The sequence below is a fragment of the Amblyomma maculatum genome, chromosome 1 (assembly GCF_055883805.1).
Source record: "Amblyomma maculatum isolate TAMU_Amacu chromosome 1, ASM5588380v1, whole genome shotgun sequence".
Classification (NCBI taxonomy): domain Eukaryota; kingdom Metazoa; phylum Arthropoda; class Arachnida; order Ixodida; family Ixodidae; genus Amblyomma; species Amblyomma maculatum.
Window position 1 is genome coordinate 286,357,741 of NC_139344.1, and position 13,347 is coordinate 286,371,087.

The 13,347-nt window shown below is 46.8% G+C and overlaps 1 protein-coding gene and 1 pseudogene across 4 annotated transcripts in view; both read right to left on the reverse strand.

Moving 5' to 3' along the window:
- LOC146206743 (transcription elongation regulator 1-like) overlaps positions 1 to 13,347 on the reverse strand; it is a 294,887-nt gene that overhangs the window by 110,081 nt on the left and 171,459 nt on the right. The gene's annotated exons all lie outside the window — the stretch shown is intronic.
- Positions 7,452 to 8,593, reverse strand: LOC146206748 (uncharacterized; annotated as a pseudogene).

The window sequence follows — 13,347 nt, forward strand, 5'->3', positions numbered from 1 at the left end:
GTGTATCTTGACGACGTGATTGTGTTTTCGGCCACATTTGAAGAGCATCTACGCCGTTTGCTAGCTGTGTTTCAGGCCATACGATCTGCGGGCCTCACACTACAACCCGAAGTGCCACTTCAGTTACGAGGAGCTGTAGTTCTTATGGTTTGTGGTTTGTAGGGTTTAACGTTGTGGGATTCTCTACGGGGCTGCGGCTCCGCTCTCAGAGCAAACAGCGCTCCGCTAGCTCAGACCACAGTGGTGGCCCCCAAGAACAACACGAACACCGAGGACCAAAGGGTAAACCGGACCTGTGCGGGGACGCCAGGGGACACGTTCAAAAGAACGGAACATCTATAGCCACAGCCATCGGACTGTTCCGGCTCGATGTGCTTACCGGGAATGCCCGGCGCAACGTTTTGGACGGTAGCCGCGCCTGCGGCATCATGCAACACGTCCAATTGACCTCCCAACATCGCATCGGCGGTTGGATTTGATGTAGCCAAATGGCTAATGCTCGAGATCTCCCGAGCTTGGCAGCAGACGTCGGCCAACATCATTAGGTCAGACAGCCCATAGCGCGGGCTGGTCATGTTGTTCATACAGAGCTAGCTTTCCCCGCTGGAACGCCAACAGGGCCCCACGTTTGAATGGAAAGGCAAACCGTAGCTGCGGTAAGAACATTGCAAGTCCGATGGCTAGCTATGCTTACGCACTCAGCGACGTGAACGCGCGATCGCGACGAGTCGAGCGCCCAGATGGGTGGGACCGTTAGAGGTTGCTGAGATTGTTTAGCAGCTGCAAAGCAGAAAGGCCCGCGGTCGGGCGGAATCGGCGGACCCATGCCAACAGTACTTCCTTTGAAAGTAACTGTAGAAGCGGACCCTGCATGCGCATAACAGCGCATAGGCAAGCGATCCCGAGAGCGGTCTCTACGGGCACCGCTGCAAAACCCGAATCCAGCGCAGTCGCTGCGACAACGAGAAAAATGCCGCGCAAGTGCAATCACTTAAGCAGCGGCTCTGTAGCACCCACAGCCAGCGAAATCGCTGAAGGATTGTCAAATGCTGCGCATGTGAGATCACACGCACAGCTACTCCGTGGGTATCGCTACAACACCCTCCGTCAGCGCGATCGCTGAAAGAAGGGGGAGTGCTCCGAGCGTGGAGGTCACGCATGCAGAGCAGCGCCGGCGGCGTCGGCTGCCTGTGCAGCTTGAGCTGACGACGGACAGACGCCAGAAGCGCGAGTTCGCGCGAGCGGATATAAGGAAAGGCAGTCCTTTCCGCGATGATACAGTGCGGAAGGTAGGCGCAATCGCTTAATGTCAACCGCAAGGGCACGAGCGGTCTCGTGTGAAGTTATCCGGCACGTGTCGATACACAAGCCGGCAGTGTTCCTGTACGCGAAGCCTGCGCTGAGCACATTCAGAGGGACCTAAGCCCGCCAACTGGCCTTATTTTATGACACCGGCACTCCGGGCGCATGGGCCACGCTGTCTGCATTCAGGCGGCGAGAGCGGCGAAGGTGATGTCTAGTCTACCAGCCCAATGGCTGCGCAGGCATACAGCGGTCCCCGAAAAAGCTCGCATTCGAGCTCGAATTGGAGAAAAACCCGGCTCGTGTAGATATGCAGGCCGGAGTGGTTCCTGTACGCGGAGGGACGGATCCTGCTGCCCTGAGTGACGACCTGCGGGGAGTCGGCACGGTCGTAGGCGATCAGCGCACTGCGGGCGTGCCGGCAGACCGCGACCGGATGGCGGGCCAGCGGACTTCGCCCCCGTGACGGCAGCGGCGGGGATTTGTGCGGCCTGCACGCGGAGCCAGCCCGACGCGAGGGCGGCCATCCCTGCTTTGGCCGCCTATCCTGCGGCATGGACCTGCTGAGGGATCAGCCGTGCAGCTTCAAAGGGGAAAACGGCGCCCAGGTGGAGGTCATGATTAAGGGAGGAAGGGTGTGGGAATTCAACATTTCCCTTGCCCGCACGACGCGGCAAACACCCTTTCTCTCGGGGAGCCCTCATCTTTCCCCCTCTGGCCTCCTTCCTCCGTTGCTGTGGCGGGGAGGGCGGGGGTGAGAGAACGGCTCCTCCTTCCCCTCTCATCTCAGCTGACAGCACCCAGAGAGACGACGCCGCGACGCCGTAGCGCGCGGATGCTGCAATGACACCGAGGAAGAACATGGGCGTTCCCAGTAAACAGCTTGGCCCGCTGGCTATGTTTGCCTCGGTGTGATGTTCTTCACGGCCACCGCTGTGGTCAGAGCTAGCGGTGTGGCCTCGGTTCTCAGAGCGGAGCCGGAGCCCCGTGAGAATCCCCACAACGTCTCAAAGCAACTCAGGCTATGAGAGACGCCGCAGCGGAGGACTCCGGAAATTTCAACCACCTGGGGTTCTTAAACGTGCACTGACATCGCACAGCACACGGGCGGCTTGCTTTCTGCCTCCATCGAAAAGAGGCCGTCGAGGCCGGGATTCGATCCCGCGTCCTTGGAAACAGTAGTTGAGCGCCGTAACCACTGCGCCACCCCGGCGGAGTGCTGCAGCTCTTAGGTCACGTCGTTAACCAAGAAGGTGTCCGGCCTGATCCTGAAAAGCTCTCCGCAGTCGCCAAATTCCCAACACCTACGAACAAAAAGAAATTGTGACGCTTCCTGGGTCTTTGCGCCTATTACCGCCGGTTTATTGCTGGCTTCTCACGAATTGCCTAGCCATTAACTTCACTGACGCGTGACAACGCTGTCTTTCGCTGGGGTGAAGAACAGCAACAAGCTTTTAATGAGCTGCGGAGGTGTTTACAGACGCCACCTGTCCTGGCGCACTTTGATGACGACGCCCCTACACTGCCTCACACGAATGCCAGCAACGTGGGCTTAGGTGCTGTGCTGGTGCAGCGCCAGGATGGTGTGGAAAAAGTAATTGCTTACGCCAGCAGGACCCTATCTAAAGCAGAAGCGAACAACTGGGCAACCTAAAAAGAATGCCTTGCAGTGGTATGGGCGGTTATGAAGTTCCGCCCTTATTTGTACGCTCGCCCCTTTCAAGTCGTTAGCGACCATCACACTCTCTGTTGGCTGATGAATCTAAAGAACCCTTCAGAGAGACTCGTGCGTGTAATCGTGCCTTCGATTACAAGAATTCAACATGGCAGTTATTTACAAATCTGGAAAGAAGCACACGGATGCTGACTGCCTTTCGCGAGCGCCGGTCGAACATTCCACTATGACCGATGAAGACACTGGGTTTTTAGGTGTCAAAGATGACGCAACGCTTTCCCAACAGCAGCGAGAAGACCAGGAATTGCTCCCTCTTATTTACTTCTTGGAAAAGCGAACTACAGTTGTGCCTAAGATTTTCACCCCGAGTAATCTCTTAATTTTTTATTCGCAACAACGTACTTTACAAGAAGAACTTCCGCCCTGGAGGAAACAGTCATCTACTCGTCGTCCCATCTGCTCTCCGCAGTGAAGTTTTGCAAGCGTGTCACGACGAGCCAACCACCGGTCACCTAGGCTACACCCGCACGTTGGCTAGAGTCCAGCACGGATACTACTAGCCAAAACTGCCAGCGACAGTGAAACACTATGTTCGTACGTGTATAGACTGCCAGTGCCGTAAATCACCCTCTGTAAAACCAGCTGGCCTACTCCACACTCTTCAAGTGCAAACGACACCTTTTAAGCAAATTGGCATGGACCTCCTGGGACCATTTCAGACGTCCACAGCCGGGAATAAATGGATAATTGTCGCCATCGATTATCTAAACCGCTACGCGAAGACCACGGTTCTGGCAAGGGGCACCGCCGCCGAAGCAGCCCGTTTCTTCGTTGAGAACATTGTCCTGAGGCATGGCGCTCTGGCACTCATTATAACTGACTGAGGAACTGCATTTACGGCCAAACTTTTGGACACCGTTCTCTGCCTCAGTGGTACAAGTCACCATAAAACTACAGCCTATCACCCCCAAACCATTGGGTTGACGGAACACCTCAATAAAACCATCGCAGACATGCTTTGCATGTACGTCGACGTGAACCACAAGAATTGGGACGAAATTCTTCCCAAAGTCATGTTCGCCTACAATACGGTACGCCAATACACCACTCGTATGACACCATTCAGCCTCCTTCACGGGCGACCAGTAACAGCTATGCTGGATGCAATGTTGCTCCCGAATACCAACACTTATGATCTCGATCAAGACGCCGAGGAATTCGCTCAGCGTGCAGAGGAAGCTCGCTAACTAGTGTGTGTGCGGATCAAAAATCAGCAAGAGCATGATGCACGACGCTACAATCATAGACACCGACATGTCATTTACGAACCTGGCGACAAAGTGTGGGTCTGGACGCCTATTCGCCGCCGTGGACTCTCCGAAAAACTATTGCGGCGATACTTGGGGCCCTATGTTGTTCAGCGACGTTTAACCGATGTCACTTATGAGGTGGTGCCAGACGGGGTGTCGATCTCAAAGCGACACCAGCAACACGCCGACGTCATCCACGTTGTACGTATGAAGCCGTACAACTCGGACTGACCTTGACCTCCTACTTCCTTTTATGCTCATCGGGACGATGCTTCCTGAGGAGGGGGACAAATACCGCATAGACGACGACACCAAATATGATGACTGGCCCCCCCACAAGCGCGAGCCTTGAAGAGAAGGAAGTTTGAATGCAAGACTCATCCTGGTTGACTATTAAACCCGTCCTATCATTGGGTCCTCCTTGGCGTTCTATCGAGACTTCCCCTAACTGGGAAGTCGTCGCTGCAGCCATCTGGATGCACTTTACTATAACCGATTTTTACCAAAAATGTCTTTGGAAACATGTACAGTCGTCCATGGAAGCACTGGCACTTCAGTTTCATTTTACTATGTCAGAGTTTACTATAGCGGGATTCTACTGTATGTTTGACCTGGAAGGCTCAATTCCCATTTCAAAGCAACTACCAGTTGCTTTGAAATGCTTTGAACTACCAGTTGCTGCCAACTCGGCCATGCCATGTGTCTCGTGATGTCCCACAACCCGACTACCAATGAGCACCTGGCCTTGTCACCTGTCAACTAACACCTGCCAAAACCATGCCCGCAATTTTTTTTGCTAGTAACACTGACACCAGATTTTCTGTAGAAGAGGGTCTTTAATGCTATAAGATTGCCTGTTATGCTTGAGGGTATGCTGGCTGGCCCTGGTCATTGCTCCTAGCTGGTTTAGCATTGATACCGCACTGGAGGGCAATTGTAATAAAGGTACTACTCTCGTCCACATCTCATAATGGAATAGAGCTATGCTCAATTTCTGTGATGCCTTCAGCAGCAAAGCTAGCAGACATCAGGTTAGCCGCATCGAGCAGCAGCACGAAATTGTTTTGTTAGCTCGACTGCATTCTTCATTTGTGAGTTTTTCGTCACTTATGGTACCTGAGGCATTCCATAGACGCAACACACCCCTGCGCCATATATTGCTTCATCTCGCGCTGTGCAGCAAACATCTTCGTCCTTGATGTCATGCCCAGGTACGAGAGCTCTATCCCATTGCCGCAGCCGATCACCCCTCGTGTAAAACTGCAATACACTCTAGCGTTGTGCTTAATGCACTACTCCTTGATTTAGATATGCCATCTTGCTACAGGCAGAGACCGCAGCTGTGCCAGACTAGCCCGTAGCCGAGAAGCAAGTGCAAAAGCAAACAAGACACTCATGAAACTGGCTTGTTTCATGAGCGTCACCTATTTGCTTATATTGCAGGTTCTACCAGTGACTCTATATTGGCCAACCATCTGCAAAAATGATTCATTTTTGACATTCCTTTATTTAAGGGTGTTGTACCAATCATCATTATCATTCATTTATTCTTAACCCTGAGAGGGCATTACTTATATAAGGTGGGAGGAAGACAGACAGTAATCCCAAGTCACCAGAAATAAGCTTGTGAGCATAAATTGCAGATACAAGTAGACACAGCTGAAAACAAAAGAATAGAAATAAACAATCGAATAAGTAGGTAAAGAAAAAGGGCCTTCCACAGGAATTGTTAGGTGAAAAAATTTCAGGGAATTAGCTTCATTCACAACACAGACTGGAAGGGCACTCCACTTAGCTACGTCAACTGGCAGAAATGAGGTATTGGACATATTAGAACCATGAATGCATAAAACAGTTAAACAAAGGTAGCAATGATATTAAGGGGCACGGAATTAGGCTCCCACACAGTTGGGGAAGATTATAATAAATCCATTACCATGCATCATTAACTAGCATGCTAACTCGCTCTTCTAAGCAGACAAAAGAAGCCACCCCGAAGTCATAATGTCCCTGTGCTTGCACTGGCTGCTCCTATCTACTCAGTTTGATGCAAGGAGCGAGCAGCAGTCTATTGGAGTTAAACTAGTCCAGCATTCAGTGCATCAGTGAAAATTAGCAACACTCGTCACACACGCCTTAGTTTTGAGTGAAAATAACTTTTAACTAGACTGTCTGCATCCAGTACATGGTTTGCAGTGGCTGCCTAGGCATTCTGCCTAAGACGAAATGTTCACACTGTCGCTGTTTACAAAAACAGTGATCTGCTTCAGTCTGAGAACCAATCATAATCACCAAGGCTGCAGGTAGGGCTCTTGCTTCCTAAACTGACAAAAGCCTCGCCTGCTTTGCTTTAGTTACATTTCTTGGGCAAAGAAACATTTCCTTGCTTTGCCCCTCGCAACATATTCTGTTGGCCGATATTACCTCAAGAAATTCCATTCTAGGGAACAAGATGCATGGGCAATACCACTAGCAAGACTGACCATGCATACAACCAGTTATCAATGAGTTTAAAATGCGAGTGGATCTTGTTGTGCATAACATACTTATAATGGGTAATCTTGAAATCATAGGCAGTGCATTCGTCTTAAGTGCTGTTCACACAATTAAAAGGCAAGAGGAAAGAAAAAAGCAAGCCGGATTCATACACATTTGTTTTTTTAAGTAACAGGTTGCACGAATAGAAAACAGTGTTTTGGTTTTCCAGAAGTTTGAAGGATTGCTAATGACAAGACTAAGCAAGTAGTGCAATTGCTACATAGAAAATAAAATCACAAGCAAATTGGTCACTTTTACAGGATTTTCCTGCACAAAAAAAGGACTGCATTTTTATCCAGGATCTCAAGCTTTGCCTTGATGTCATTGCGAGCATATGGAGCATATAGCCTTCACTTTGTTCAGCACATCATTTGGGAGACTTCCTTTGTACACATATTTCCCTTGGCCAAGTGCTTCAACTCGTTTGTACCCGCACCAGCCGTTCGGTCAAGCCGGGCACAGGCCGTGCCTTGGCTGCTCGAGTGAATGAGGCTGGCCAGAGTGGCTTGTTTCATTGCAGAAAAGTTTACCACATTAGCTCTTATGGCAATCCCAGAGTAGTGTTGCAGGCAGTCAATAAGGGCATCGGTTAACTTTCCCTTACCACCAAGTCCACACACTGCTTTCTAGAGTCTTCTCAGACGGCAGCTAACACGCTTCAGGACGTGCCCAATGCATTCAAGCTTCTTGACACTGTTATCTCCGCACATATCCTTTACAGTGGCATAGCTCTTGGCATCGCCATCATGATAGTAGTCCAGGTACTTCAAGCCTCTTGTTTCTTGTGACCTCTCAAATATCCTGTACAAACCAACCGTCTCCATACAGCCTGCACTAGCCTTATGGTCTCCATGGCAGGAAGTGCAGCTTGCCTTCCACTCCTGGAATGAAGCACTTTTTGGGCTTAACTTACTTTTTGTTTTGCAAGTCTTGAACGCGCTCAAAAGAGCCTCGATATCAATAATTATACCTGTGTCAAAAGAAATCACTGACACATCTCCGTTCAAAGAAGAATGCCCACACTTCTACCATGTTCCATTGCCTGAAACACCGCAATCATCGCTCCCCACTACATGACGAACTTCTGTAGCAGCATAAACCATAGACTCCAACGCTACTGTTTCAGCCACTGCTGAAAGCCGAGATGATATCCTGTCGTAGGTGGAATGTTGCAAAAGGGGATGCATGTTCCATCTCCTTGCAGAATGTTGACTCACCCGCATGGCTTTCCCCTAACTGGCAAATTGCATACACCAGTCGAACATTGTTCGCATTCGCACACACCACCAATTTCGATGTGTAAAATGAATGCTCGAAGCCACACTCCACACACACCACTGCACAGGTTGAGCACACCCCTTGGTGAGCACTTTCTCCCAGTGTCAGTGCTGTATTTATGCATTCAGGGTATGCCAGCAATGAACCTGTTCCCTTGGAGTGTAGAATCAGGTCGCAGGGCTTCATATGTTTTTGTGATGTTCTCAAGCTTCTTTGTACGCTGCATAGTGTGTTGATTCCCAGTAACCTGCGTTTCCACCTTTTCTGAGCTCGGAACTTGGCCATACAAGACAAAATACTGTCCGATTGCTTTGAATGCCTGTTAAAGTTGCAAAGCACTGCTTTGCCACTTAAACAGTGTCCACAAAGACAAAAGTAAACAACAAACATTCTTCAAGCAGTCATCCCCCTTGTGGCCGCTTTAAGAGATTGCAAAAAATAATAAATTCACAACTAAACTTAAGAATACCAGTTAATGTTGCGGATATCAAAAACTAAAAGATATAGTGAATAATAATCATATATAAGAAATATTAGTAGCTTCAGAAACCAGTGCAATTAAGTTTATTTCAGAATACCAGGATAAGGATTCAAAAACTGGCTGTACCTCCCAAACTAATATGATAGGACCATTACTTTTTTTTGCGACCATTACTTTTTTTTGCAACGTGTACCTCAATGTTTGCAGATATTTAAAACGTAAAAAAAACTAAACATTTTTGTGGCCTCCCACTTTACAGGGACACTGAGGGCAAATTTATACAATTGGTGGCCATGGTGACACTTTCCTGGTGGCAAAAGACACGTGTGAGAAAGAAAACTTTTTCTTCCAAACTGCGGACAATTTTACAGAAAAGGATTACCATTTTGACGTAGCTAGCCCCTGGGATACGAGAAAATAGTGTGAGCACAAACATTTCCTGCATTAATTTAAATGCCTCTCTTTGCGTCAGTACAAGAATTTTATCTTGTTATTTTCTAGCTTATTAAAAGTGGCCTTTTTGCGATTAGACTGCGGACCCTTATTGATATACAAGCCAAATCCTATTTCTCCACAGAGTCTCTTAAAACTCTGCTTCAATTGATGACACTAAATGAAAAAGGCATCCATCCTGTGAGTCAATATTGCCTCCAGGTCCCAGTTTCTTAGCTTTATATACCGTAACCATTCAGCCACTATATAGGGGCATAACATGTGTCCGCCATAGACAGACTTATGGGAGAGAGCACCGAGGAGGCCACTGGCTACGGAGGCACACTGGTGCCGGAGCTTCTGCACACACGTGCTTTGCCCTTGCGTATAGCCAGATTTGAAAATGTGCACAGTAAAAGTGCCACTTGCAATCAAGGCATCCCAAAGCGACTCAGGCCATGAGAGAAAGGCAGACAAGAGGTGGGTGGTGCACTGGTAAAAATGGCACATGAGAGAGAGGCAGCATCCTTTGGAGACATAATGCATGGACACGCCAAAGAACCAAACCCAGCGTATCACAAGCCTGCAGCCAAAATGCACAGGCAACAGAGTAAAACGTGTAAATTATAAAAATGAACGGTCAAGAATAAGGAGCAGGGACAGGCTTAGAAAGAAACAGAATGCAAGAGCGGCAAAAGAAAGGTGCACCATCTCAATAGGGTGTTGCAAAAAATAAAAAATAAAAGCAAAGCAAAGCATACTAACAAGGGGCAAAGTGCCATTCTTGCACACTCCAAAGGCTGAGGACATGTGGCATTCAAAGTAGGATGGATGCCTTGCGTCTTTTTTTTATTGTTCGCCGCTTCCATGTTGTTTGCTGGGTTCATTCTGCACTATGGAACAACTTACACTCACTGAGATCATGTCGACATATGGTATTGAAGCTATGTTAAACTTTTGCTGATATAAATGATGAGAGTCTGCATATACTCTGAAACAATTCTTCTAGGTAATAGGGGAGCTCAACAAAGGCAAAGTGCCCGCAACTATGTTACTCTATCAGATAGCTTAATTCTAGGACAACATCTCAGCATAACTGATTCACTCCATTGCTGATGTAGCTGGCACTATCTACAGAATCTTCTTATAACAAGATGTGTCAAGAAAAATTGCTGTAGTTAAGGAAATTGTTCTCACCTCAGTTGCCTAAAACTAAAAGGTATGCTTTAAAGGGGTAGACACATCAAACTTTTCTTGGTGTACTTCTGCTTTGGAAATGCATGTAATACATTAGTAAACATAAATCACAGTGAGAAATTTGCCTATGCTCAGCAAATAATTTATAACTGCATTTATTCTACCGCACAGCTTCGTTTTCAATTTCAGGTTGCCTAAGAATGGTTCTGTCACCACAAGTGAGCATAAAACCAGGCGAGACAAAAATAAAATATGATAGCGCTTTTTCCAGTCGCTGTCATTCTGAAGCAGCTTAGTGTAAAAGCTTATGTCAAATAAAACATCATTTTGTAGGCATAATGCGATCTCATACTGCTTTGTGATGTGAGAACATTCATTTCGCAACCTAAAATCAAATTCAGTTACACATCATTTATTCAGTTCTGACAAACAACATGTGGAAATTGATGTGTGTCATACGCACAGCTCCAAAGCAAACTGCACAGAGAAACATTTCTCAACCCCTTTAAGAAATGAGTATTACCACTTAAACAAGAGGAATACTGGTGTTATAGCACAGTAGCTTTCATTGCCAAATAACGACCAGGAGCATACATGCGCAGCCAATTAATGTGTAAAGTTTGAGATAGGTCTATCAAGCCATGGATATAGTAAGTTTCATGAAGCTCAGCGCCAAAGAATCTATTAAAAAAAATATAACTGGAGATGCTAAGATGCGTTTTATGCACCATTTTCAGTTGCTGAAAGCATAAGTGGACTTCATATCTCCCCACAAGCATACCTATCGGCAGTCATTTTGTAGCATGCAGCCGGCAAATATGAATAGGCCTGACACGTAAAACCAGAGCACGCCTGAAGATTTAGTGGTATGCTATTCCAAGACTGATGATCTATTACTGCTACAATTTTGTTTCTTGGAAACACTCGTATATGTTCGCTTACCTTCATATGACGTTTGTCTGAATTGCAACTGGCAGGGTGCTGCAATGTCAGCCCAGAATTTTTAACATAAAACAAAACAAAAAACACACACACACACACACACGCACATGCATATAAAGGTGGTGCTGGTGAACGCCCACAGGTTTCGGTTAGTCAACATAAATACCCAAGCAAGCGGAAGGTTGGACAGCCGTCGACGTAGCTCAGTTGGAAGAACACTGGACGCAATATTCGGAGGTCGTGGGTTCGACTCCCACCATTATTGTTTTTCCTTCCGCTTTCCATTTAATATTCTTTATCCCAATAATCACATTGACTAATTCTTGTGAAATACCAACAACCAAACAAACAAACAAACAAAAAAATCCCCAACGTTTGCCTTAGACTCAGCTCCTTTAAACTCTGTAATAACGATATCCTCATTTCCCTTTCTAATTATCCGCATAATATATATATATTGCTGATATATATATGCGGATATATATATATGATATGATATGCGGATATATATATATCCGCATAATATATATATATCGGTGTCCGCCCTCTGCTACAAGCTGAACTACCCAGCACCTCCACCAAGGTGCTACGGGGTAGTTCAGCTTGTAGCAGAGGGCGGACACCGAAGACAAGGCTTTCCAACGGACGTTCTCTGTAGGCACCAGCCGACGCTGTTGAACGTAGTCTTCTCTCCAAAACTCACGAGAGTCTTCTTCTTCTTTCCTTATGCGTATGCGTTCTTCTTTCCTTATGCGTTGCACCGCCTAATGTGACACTATATATATATAAAATAAAACCCTGCTTAACAGAAAATGTGGTGTTGTGGATGCTGAGCGAAAAATCATGGACATGACCGGATAATGACTGGTCAAGCTACATGACATGGTAGGGGCTGTCAACTTGGGCTTCTTCTTTGAGATGAGAAGAGAATCAAACCTCCCAGAACCCTTGGGCAATGAGCTACTAGACGCTGTGTGACACGTGTAACACACACTACGTCAGGGCACTGCAAATTGTAGGGCTTGAGGTGCAAGATATGAACTATATCATGTTGGGCTGGACAAGAGGTGGTCTCTGAAGAGGCAGGTGTGTGATCTCATAGGTGATGTCAGTGACTGAATGGGCCAGCATAAGTTCTTCAAAAAGGGCGACATGGCGAGATGGTAAGTAGAACCCCTTTATAGTAAAGTCACTGGGAATGGCGAAAATCTTTACTGTATCAGGGACTTTACTATATCAGTTGTTGGTTATGACATGATGCTGTCTGGTAATTAAATGGCTACTTACTAAACACGTCTTGTTGCTTAATGAAAAGAACACTCTAAAACACCTTCCAACTATTTCTCACCTCTCTTCGTGTCGTTTTCTTTTTTCAGTTTTAAGGTTTTTTGTTTACATCTTGTGGAAGTACCTCTTAACCATGAAGGCAACGTGGCTACGAATACCACCAAGTTTGATTTCACGTGAAAACCAAAGCCTTGCATGAGCACGGCGTCATCTTTGGCTGTTTCTGTCATTTAAGAGGAAATAAATGAGAAATGCACTTGGCAGGCAAGCGCTGCAAAATGGCACATGCTGCGCCTCCAGTTCTTGTTGCTACCACTGCTTCACGCTGCACCGTGCTACATATGTTCGGCTGTTTCTTCCCTTCCCTATTTCTCACTGCACTTTTACTCTCTTTTACTTTCTGAATAAACCGTGCCGCCTTCTTTTCATATTTGTAGACAACTTTTTTTTCTTACGCTGCATGCTATTTCTCATGGCTCCAAAGTTTACGTAAAGTTGGCTTCTCATGAGTGCTGCTATGCCTGGTGGTAAAGGCATTAATAAATAAAATGCTCGCTGTCTCTCTCTTTTTTTTTTTTTTTTTTTGTCAGAAAAAAAAATTCCTTGTGTTTCTAGATAATGCGCGTACATCAACATAATTTCGTGGGAAGTCATCGCTGCGGCCAGATGCACTTTACTAAACAAATTTTTAGCAAAAATGTCTTTACTACAAAGGGGGGAAAATGTACAGTCATCTATGGAAGTTGAACTGGGACTTCAGTTTCACTTTATTATATCCGAGCTTTTACTATAACACCCGAGTCTACTATAGTGGGGTTCTACTGTAGTAGCTGAAAGCATGCTAGTTGGTGGATATGGTGGGCACAAAACCCCGTCGTAGGCATATTCACAAGACAAAGCAGCAG